This window comes from Rattus rattus, chromosome 5 (genome assembly GCF_011064425.1).
Source record: "Rattus rattus isolate New Zealand chromosome 5, Rrattus_CSIRO_v1, whole genome shotgun sequence".
Lineage (NCBI taxonomy): Eukaryota > Metazoa > Chordata > Mammalia > Rodentia > Muridae > Rattus > Rattus rattus.
In genome coordinates, this window is record NC_046158.1 from 63722076 (window position 1) to 63732861 (window position 10786).

Consider the following 10786-nt stretch of genomic DNA (forward strand, 5'->3'; position numbering starts at 1 on the left):
AGTTTAAAATTCCTTATGCTTGGCATAAAACTGAACATTTTATTACTCATAAAAAAATAAATCAAATATCCAAATTTCATCCTTACTTATCTTTCAGATTCTGATGGGCTCCCCTTTCCTTCTGCCCAATCTGACCTCCACAAGATGATAAAGATCTACTCTTGCAGTCTTCTCACCAGAACATCCTTTTATCAAAGCTACCAAATCCTATAGGCATTCCCCTCTCCTCCAAATTCTATCCCCAGTCTCATCCTCATTTCTGTAGCCCACTATCTGTTATGACCTCTCCTCCTTCTCTCCCTCCATTTCCAGGGGACTAAGCATAACTTGTTGGCACACCCTGCTTTCCTCTCTCATGTGGACTATCTCAAAACACCCACCTTTTAGACTATTTCCATCGCTAAGTATTAGGTCCCAGTACCAAAATCATATTCTAACAGGAACCCCCCAGAGACCCTAAAATAGGCAGGATGTCAGAATAATTTCCTACCAAACAACCCATAGCCATCACACCCTCCTCAGAACCAGAGAGAGAAATGGAAACCAAGGGATAGAAAACTCACCCAAAAGGACAAGTTATCACCAACTAAATCTGATAGGAATAGTGGGAAGAGAAACTATAATAATATATATTATGGAAAAAACCTGTAAGAGATCATGATGAAAAATTTCTTTATATGATGTATTTAAAATGACAAATGATGCTGCATGCTTATAAAGTCTAGGCTACACCTTAACTAGGTGTACTCACTATGTTTTTTTGACCAAAGGGTTAACAGAAACTCGTAACTCAATTATAAAATGGCAATATCTCCATGCAGGGTTGTAGAGAATCAAGAAAGTTGATTAGGTAATTTAGATACCTGAGCATAGTTCTCTACAATGAAATACATAATGTTTCTTTAAAGTAAACAGGAACCTACCTAAAGAAACCTTCTTTTAAAAATGTATGTATACATGCTTCTGCAGGGGCCTGCTACATTCTTGCCAGAGCTACAATGCAGCATATATGGAAGACAGGTAAAGGATGACCAATACATGCGTCTTGTGTCCACAGCTAACACCAAACCAAGCTAAAGTACTGGATGACCAGAATAAAGCACTGTCTTCAAAAATAAAATCTTATATATCCTTAAATATTTGGATAAAATTAATGCAAGTTATATTAGTATAACATTACTTAAAATATTAATTTTCCCTCTGGAGGCACTGTCACTACACATGAATTTTCCTTCCTTATAGATATCAGATGCATTTGCACTCCACATCTTTGGAAGTGAAAAACCAGAGCAAATTAAGAGAAATACAGGTCATTACAATGAAGGCTTCTGAAATTCCCTTTGGCTAAAGGGATGCTAGATTTCAGAGAGAATAAAAGGACCTGAAAATTATTTCTATTTTTATTATTCCTTTTTATTAAAAATAATTTTTTTCCTCATAACATATCCTGATTACCATTTCCTCTTCGACTTCTCTCACTGCTTCCTCTTTCACCTGGATCAACTTACTTTCTGTCTCTCATTAGAAAAGAAACAGGTAAAAGGCGAAAGATTTATACGATCTGAAGAGAAATCCTAGTGGAAGGGGAAGCCCTGGGTCCTGCTAAGACTGAACCCCCAGTGAACTAGATTGTTGGGGAGAGGGCGGCAATGGGGGGAGGATGGGGAGGGGAACACCCATACAGAAGGGGAGGGGGAAGGATTAGGGGGATGTTTGCCTGGAAACCGGGAAAGGGAATAACACTCGAAATGTAAATAAGAAATACTCAAGTTAAAAAAAAAGAAAAGAAAGAAAAAAAAAAAAAAAAAAAGAAACAGGTTTCTGATCGATAATAATACAGTATAATAAGATTAAAAAATGCTGACACAATGGAATTGGAAAACACAAACTAGAAAAAAGCACAGGAGAAATCACAAGAAACAGAGACTCATTCATTCATATACTGAGGAATCCCATGAAGATACTAACCATTTAAAATTATTTTGAAATGATTACCAAAGAATGTAAGTCACTGACTAGTTCAATATTTGTAAAAATATGAAAAAAAGGCTAAAAATTTATTTCTTCAAATTTTGCCACATATACATGTATGTATATGTATATATGCAATGGCTTTATATATGCATATATGTATGTGTATATCATACACATTTATTTATATGCAGACACTAATACCTACAAACACATGTAAAGACATGACATTTCTGCATCATCTATTCTCAATTCTGTCTTTCTTGAGAAATCACATAATTTAAAAATCATAAATGCCCATATATGTAAACATATATAAAATTAAGTTTTCTTAAGACAATGTATACCATGTTGTTCACAGTCCCTATTTCTATATGTCCAAATATAATCTGAAATAGTAGGCATCAAAAGAGTAGTCCATTTATTCCTCATACCTCTGTGGAAGTAGAAATCCCAGAAAGTTAATTAGAAATGATCACTTACAGATGATGACAAGGCCAGAGGACACTCATCATTGCTTTAGATTCTGGATGTATCCTGTCTAGCATGTGACTAGTAATGAGACCTCTTTGTTCTTCAATATGTTCTTTAACAGGGCATTGTTGAAGACAATTTAAAGATTTTTTTTACCATTTGAGACTCCCCCTCAGGAGATGTCACACAATTTGCAGATTATCCCTAAAGCATTTGAAATCTTAATGAAATGGCAGGAAGTTAGCCACTAATTGTCAGAAACAAAGCATATTTATCTCTGACCTTGTGCATTTAGTAATTGTGTATGCTATCATTCCAACCCTTGGATTTTATCCAAAACAAATGATATTGGTATCATAAGATGTTAGTGTGCTAGTATTCATGGTAGATGACATATGAAAATCAGGGATACAGTATATACATTGTCTGTAGACATATGACTGGATGAATTAGATGTAAATATAAATAAGGAAACATTATATTAATCATTCTTCAAGAAAGCACTATGCAATAAAAGGTGGAGCTTTAGAATATGATTTTGAGTGAGACACATCAGTGTAAAACAAAACCCAAAACTTGCATAATCTGAAATTGGAGTTTATTACATGACAAAGAAATCTTAATTCAAAATAAACTATATAATGGAACAGATCTTTTTTGTTTTAAGATTAAAAACAACATAAAGGGGATTAATATTTTAGTAGGTTATGACATAATTTTGTATTCATATGAATTTTATATGGAACAGGAAGTTATATTTTAAAATATCTCAAGTTTTTCTAAATTTAACTGAAGCAATTCTGCTAATACTAAAAATACTGATAAACTTTTAAAATTTGTCTCTCTCTTTCACATTTACTCTGTGTGTGTATGTGTTTATGTACGTACATGTGAGAATACATATATGTATGTGTCATTGTACACATGTGCAACTCATCAAACAACAACTTGATTGTAACAGGCTTTTTTTTAAAATTTGAACAGGTTTTGGATTTTTTTGAAGGAGATTTCAACTGCTACTTGAATCATGAGGACCAAGAGAAGAGTATTCAGGACAAAAGTGAATTATACCAAAGAACTTGCTTGTGGATTACTCAAAAGAGTCATTTATTCTTGAATCTGTATTAATTCATGGTTATAAATATTTGTATTACTTTATATTTGCCATTGGTAAGTTATTCTGAAAGTTTATATGTGGTCTAACTGTGAATTGATATTTGTGTTTGTTCTGTAATTTAGCCACTTTTCTTTATTGATTCAATGTGAAAATACCAATAGGTATTCTCTCAAATCATTGATTGTTATTCTTCATAGTTCTAATTAATTTTCATGTTGTAGCTTTTTATATTATATAAAGATAAACTTCACTATTTGTTATAATTTTTAATTATTGACTTCTTAGATTTTTAAGTTTTTTCATTATTTTCTTTTTTTCAGGATTCTCTTTTTTTATTATTCAATTTTTACTTGCATTACAAATGTTATCCCTTTCCCAGTTTCCAGTCCATTAACCCCCATCCCATCCTCCTCTCCCTGCTTCCATGAAGGTGTTCCTCACTCAACCACCCACCCCCCTCCCTGTTCCCCACCCTGACATTCCCTGCAACGGAGAGTTCATCCTTGGCAGGACCAAGGACTTCTCCTTTCTTTGGTGCCCAACAAGGCCCTCCTCTGCTACATATGCAACTGGAGACATGGATCTGTCCATGTGTACTCTTTAGTTGGTGGTTTAGTCCCTGAGAACTCTGGTTGGTTGGTATTGTTGTTCCTAAGGGGTTGCAAATCCCTTCAACTCCTTCAATCGAGAGTTCAGATATGCACATAGTGAAATACAATCATACCCGTGTCATTTCCCTTCTCTATTATCATGTTACCCTCAACATATCCTCTTCCAAAATCATGATGCCCTCACTTTTATTAAATCATTAAATACAGTTTCTTTTGTCCATATGTGTATGGGTGTGGGCGTCAACAACTACCGCATAGAAAAACTAACAATAGTCACCCCACTAAAAGAATGATTCTTTTGCCTCTGTTAGCTACTAAGAAATCATGGCCTCATCATCATCTTCTCCATGTTGCCAGGACTTTGAGTGGCTTAATCTCTGGCACGTAATTATAGCTACTGGGAATTCATCAGTGCCATTTCGGTAGACCATATTTAACAGCATTCTCTTTCATTTTCTTGCTCTTCTATCCATTCTGCCTCTTTTTCCCACTGTGTTCCTGAGGCTACATAGTGGGGTCTTAGTATATATGTTGTATCATTGTTGAACACTCAGTTTCATATTCCCAGCATTTTGAGAAGGTGTGTACATCTGTAGTGAAAGCTGTTTACCACAGAAAATCACTCATGAAGGTTGAAAGCAGCCAAGGTGTATTGGTAAAACCATAAATTTTAAAGATAAATTGATAACCTTACCATTTAGTGAAACTATGATAGCAGATTCTACCCAAAGGCTAATGATAGGCTCAACCATGAGTGTTTGGATGTGATTAATTACAGGACAATGTATAAAACATTTTCCTGTGGATTAACTCTCATATCCAAAAAGAATGTAGTTATCTGTCCTAGGACAGTCATATTTCTATTTTACTAGTGGACACATTTTGCCTGGCAGGTACTATATAAAGTGACTACCTCTGGTTACTAGTGATTTCTTTTCCATCAAACATCCTACCTAATAACTTCTATATAAAACCATCCAGAAACTGCCCCATTTAGGGATCCATCCCATCTGCAGACACCAAACCCAGACGCTATTGCTGATGTCAAGAAGTATTTGCTGATAGGAGCCTGGAGTAACTGTCCCCTGAGAGGCTGTGCAGAGCCTGACCAATACAGATGTGAATACACACAGCCAACCATCAGACTAAGTGTGGGGAACCTAATGGAGGAGTTAGGAGAAGTACTGAAAGAGCTGAAGGGATCATCAACCAACAAGGAGAACAAGAATATCAAGGAACCCAACTCCACAAAGGCTCCAGGGACTAAACCATCATCCACATAGAGGCACTCATGGCTCCACCTGCATATGTGGCAGAAGATAATCTTATCTGGCATAGATGGGAGGGGAGCTACTTGGTCCTCTGGGGACTTGATAATCCAGTGTACTGGAAAGCTAGGACTAGTATGATGAGGTGGGAGGGAGTGAATGAGTGGGGGAGCATCCTCATAGAAGCAGGAGGCTGGGAGGGGATAGAGGGTTAACTGGGAAGGGAGATAACATTTGAAATATAAACAAATAAAATAACCAATTTCTTTAAAAAGAAAGATAAAATGGCAGCCAACAGATTGGGAAAAGATCTTTACCAATCTTACATCTGATAGAGGGCTAATATAAAAAATATACAAAGACCTCAAGAAGTTAGACTCCAGACAGCCAAATAACCCTATTAAAAATGGGGTACAGAGATAAACAAAACATTCCCAGTTAAGGAATATCGGAATGGCTAAAAAGCACCTAAAGAAATGTTCAACATCCTTAGTCATCAGGGAAATGCAAATCAAAAAAACCCTGAGATTCCACCTCATACCAGTCAGAATGGCTAAGATAAAAAATTCAGGTGAGAGTAGATGCTGACGAGGATGTGAAGAAAGAAGAACACTCCTCCATTGTTGGTGGGATTGCAAACTGGTACAACCACTCTGGAAATCAGTCTGGAGGTTCCTCAGAAAATTGGACATTGAACTACCTGAGGACCCAGGTATACCTCTCCTGGGCGTATACCCAAAAGATGTTCCAACATACAACAAAGACACATACTCCACTATGTTCATAGAACCCATATTTATAATAGCCAGAAGGTGGAAATAACCCAGATGACCTTTAATAAAGTTATGGATTCAAAAATATGTGGTACATCTACACAGTCATCTACTCAGCTATCAAAATCAATGACTTCATGAAATTCATAGGCAAATGGAATGAACTAGAAACTATCATCCTGAGTGAGGTAATCCAATCACAGAAAAACATCCTTGTTATGCATTCACTGATAAGTGGATATTAATCCAAAGGCTCGAATTACCCAAGATCCAATCCACAGACCACAGGAAGTTCAAGAAAAAGGATGACCAAAATGTGGATGCTCCTACTTATTCTTAAAAGGGGAAACAAAAATATCCATAGGAAGGGATATGGAAGCAAAGTTTAGAGCAGAGACTGAAGGAATGGCCATTAGAGCCTGCCCCATATGTGGCCCATATATATACAGCCACCAACACTAGATACGATTGATAAAGCTAAAAAGTGCATGCTAAAAGGGACTGGATATAGATCTCTCCTAAGAGACACATCCAGAGCATGTCCAATACAGAGGTCAATGCTAGCAGCAACCACTGAACTGAGAACAGGACTTCCATTAGAAGAATTAGAGAAAGGGACTGAAAGGGTTTACAACCCCATAAGAGCAACAATGCCAACCAACCAGAGCTTCCAGGGACTAAACCACTGTACATGGACTGCCCTAGGACTCCAACTGCATACGTAGCAGAGAATAGCCTTGTTTGGGCACCAGTGGAAGGGGAAGCCCTTGGTCCTGCCAAAATTGGACCCCCAGTGCAGGGGAACATCGGAGTGCAGTGGTAAGGGGAGTAGACTGTGGGAGAACACCCGTATGGGCAAAGGGGAGGGGATGGAATGGGAGCTTGTGGACAGGAGACTGGGAAAGGAAATAACGTTTGAAATGTAAATAAAGAAATATATCTAACAAAAAATTAAATTTAAACAAAAATTAAGAAAAACGGAAGATAAAGGATTCCAGTGAGGATCCTCAATCGAAGTCAAAGGCTAAGAAAAGCAAGGATGCATGGGGCAAAAGAAAAAAAAAGAAAGAAAGAAAAACTAACCATCACAAAGGGAGTTCTTTTCAGTACCATTGAGATTCATTTCTCTATGTTACACAGGTCAAACATGGCTTGTCCGTCGTAGAAATTTACTATGCCATCACAGTGGGCTACTACGGCCCCATAACTCTGTTTTGATAAATTGTGGGTTTCTGTTGTCATCTCCTTTTCTTGGAAAAAAAGGTTTCCTTTATGAGGGGCGAACACTACAGGTTTATTTCTTTGCTACAGGTATCGTAGCGAATGTGTAGAGACGTTATTAGTGATTATGCTGGATTAGCAAATTAGTCACTCTAGATTCCCCTCCAACTTGAGCAACATGACTGCCCTAATGTGAGGTGAACAAGAATAAAAACAATAAGCATGCCAACTGGTGAAAAAAATGTTCAATGAGGTCTCAACATTACACAAAGAACTATAAAAACTAAGGAAAGCTAGCAGCAGGAGAAATAAACTTCCAAGAGAAGAGCATTCCAGTTGGTTGTCCTGTGCCAAATGGTTATACTTATAAACATCTACACAAGCCACATTATATGGACTGAGCATCTTATATTTATGAATAATATATGTGTATATACATACTTGTGTATATAATTAGTGAGAAAAGAGACCATGGCTATGAAAGAAAGTATGGATTCTGTGGAAGGATTTTGAGAGAGAAAATGGTAGAAAGAAATATTTTAATCAAATTGTAGTCTCAATTATAGAAAATACTTTCTTTTTCGATAATATAAACAAATATACACATGTATAGACTCACATACAAGGTTAGTAAGTACTCGAATTTTTCAAATATACAGAAATAATTTGTATAAACGGATATCTTTTATTTTTGCCAATATTGGGGACAATGTGTTACTGCAGAGAAAAGCATATAAGAGTAGAACAAATTCTAAAGATGCTAAGTATGAATGTTCTATAGAGAATGCTCTGTACATGTACTCTTTCAATGCTATCTATCTTATTATGACATATTTTTTTATACACTGTGTGGTAAGGGAAAGGTTATTACCCAGCTATAGTTCTTTAATAAAAGACCTCTCTGAAGCTCAAGAAGAAGGATGACCAAAATGCGGATGCTTCATTCCTTCTTAAAAGGGGGAACAAAAATATTCATAGGAGGAGATATGGAGGCAAGGTTTAGAGCACAGACTGAAGGAACAGCCATTCAGAGCCTGCCCCACATGTGTCCCATATATATAGTTAGCTACCAAGACTATATAAGATTGATGAAGCTCAGAGGTGGATGTAGATATCTCCTGAGAAACACATCCAAAGCATGTCCCATACAGAGCCAAATGCTACCAGAAAATCACCGAACTAAGAATGGGACCCCCATTGGAGGAATTAGAGAAAAGATTGAAAGAGCTGAAGCAGCTTACAACCCCATAAGAACAGCAATGCCAACCAACTAGAGCTCCCAGCAACTAAACCACTACCAAAAAAATAAACATGGACTGACCCATAGCTACAACTGCATATGTAGCAGAAGATGGTCTTGTTGGGCTTCAATGGAAGGAAAAGTTCTTGGACCTGCCAAAGTTGAACCCCCAGTATAGGAGAATGTTGGCAGGAGTGGATAGGGAGGGGAACGCCCTTTTAGAAGAAGGGGGGAGTGGGATAGGGGGCTTATGTCCAGGAAATTGAGAAAGATAATAACATTTGAAATGTAAATTTAAAAAAATATCCAATAAAAAAGTATAAAGAAATAAAAAAGACTTCTCAATGAATGAATTAAGTTTATAAAATAATGATTTAAAAGTGACATCCTACTATAATCTTGCAATATATTGAATAAAATATTATTCTAAAACAGTTAATAAGTAAGAAAAAGAAGTTCAGGAAAAGGCAAAGAAACAATGTAACCTGATTTCAGGACTGAAAGGGACATTTGTCACATTGAAAAGAGTTCTGCTGGAAGCAGAGAGTAAAAATCCTTTACTCTCATGCAGAGGGATCAGGCATTAAAAGGAAATTTACCCATAAACTGAGTGGGAGAAGATTTTCCAGGATTGGAAAATGATATGTAAAACCTCTACTTTAAGAAGAGTCAAATCGGGGTGTGGGAAAAAAAAAAAAAAAAAAAAAAGAAGAGTCAAATCTTCAATTAAATCTACTCTCTGAATTGAATTTTTCATTTTTTAAATTTGGATTTAGTAATTTATTTTATTTTATCGGTATGAGAATTTTACCTGAATATAAGACATTCCTGTGTCATGGCTGTTAAGATTCAGACCCAGGACAAGTCACTGAGGTACCTATTTTTTTTTTTTTCCATCCTTATTAACTTGGGTATTTCTTATTTACATTTCGACTGTTATTCCCCTTCCCGGTTTCCAGGCCAACATCCCCCTAACCCCTCCCCCTTCCCTTATCTATGGATGTTCCCCTCCCCATCCTCCCTCCATTACTGCCCTCCCCCCAACAATCACATTCACTGGGGGTTCAGTCTTGGCAGGACCCAGGGCTTCCCCTTCCACTGGTGCTCTTACCATGCTATTCATTGCTACCTATGAGGTTGGAGCCCAGGGTCAGTCCATGTATAGTCTTTGGGTAGTGGCTTAGTCCCTGGAAGCTCTGGTGGTTGACATTGTTGTTCATATGGGGTTTCAGGCCCCTTCAAGCTCTTTCAGTCTTTTCTAAGATTCCTTCAGCGAGGGTCCCGTTCTCAGTTCAGTGGTTTAATGATGGCATTCGCCTATGTATTTGCTGTATTCTGGGTGTGTCTCTCAGGAGAGATCTACATCCGGTTCCTGTCGGCCTATACTTCTTGGCTTCATCCATCTTGTCTAATTGGGTGGCTGTATATGTATGGGCCACATGTGGGGCAGGCTCTGAATGGGTGTTCCTTCTGCCTCTGTTCTAAGCTTTCCCTCCCTATCTCCACCCCCCAAGGGTATTCTTGTTCCCCTTTTAAAGTAGTGAAGCATTCGCATTTTGGTCATCCTTCTTGATTTTCATGTGTTCTGTGCATCTCGGGTAATTCGAGCATTTGGGCTAATAGCGACTTATCCATGAGTGCATACCATGTGTATTTTTCTGTGATTGGGTTGAGGTACCTATTTAACATAAGAAAGCAGACATGGCTTCCACTTCACGTTCTACCTCAGTGGAATTCCTCAGTCCCTACCTGAACTTTCCAGCCCAAGGGCTGGGCTTCCTCTCATCCAGAGGCTCTTTACTATATAATATGGATCTCTCTCTCTCTCTCTCTCTCTCTCTCTCTCTCTCTCTCTCTCTCTCTCTCTCTCTCTCTCTCTGATTTCTGAAGGGCTTTCTCTTCCCTCCACTCTGCCCTGTTGTTTCTGTCTCAGGTTTCATCTGCGTGAAATTCCTTCCTTGATATTCTACTATGAAATCCTTGAATCAGTCAGAGAGCTGCACCCAATAAAACTGCTCTTATATAATTTACTTTGGTTTTAATTGGCTCATTTTGTCAGTAGAGATAATCTACCAATCCTACTGGAAGTTAGATGAGGGAATTGAGCCCCT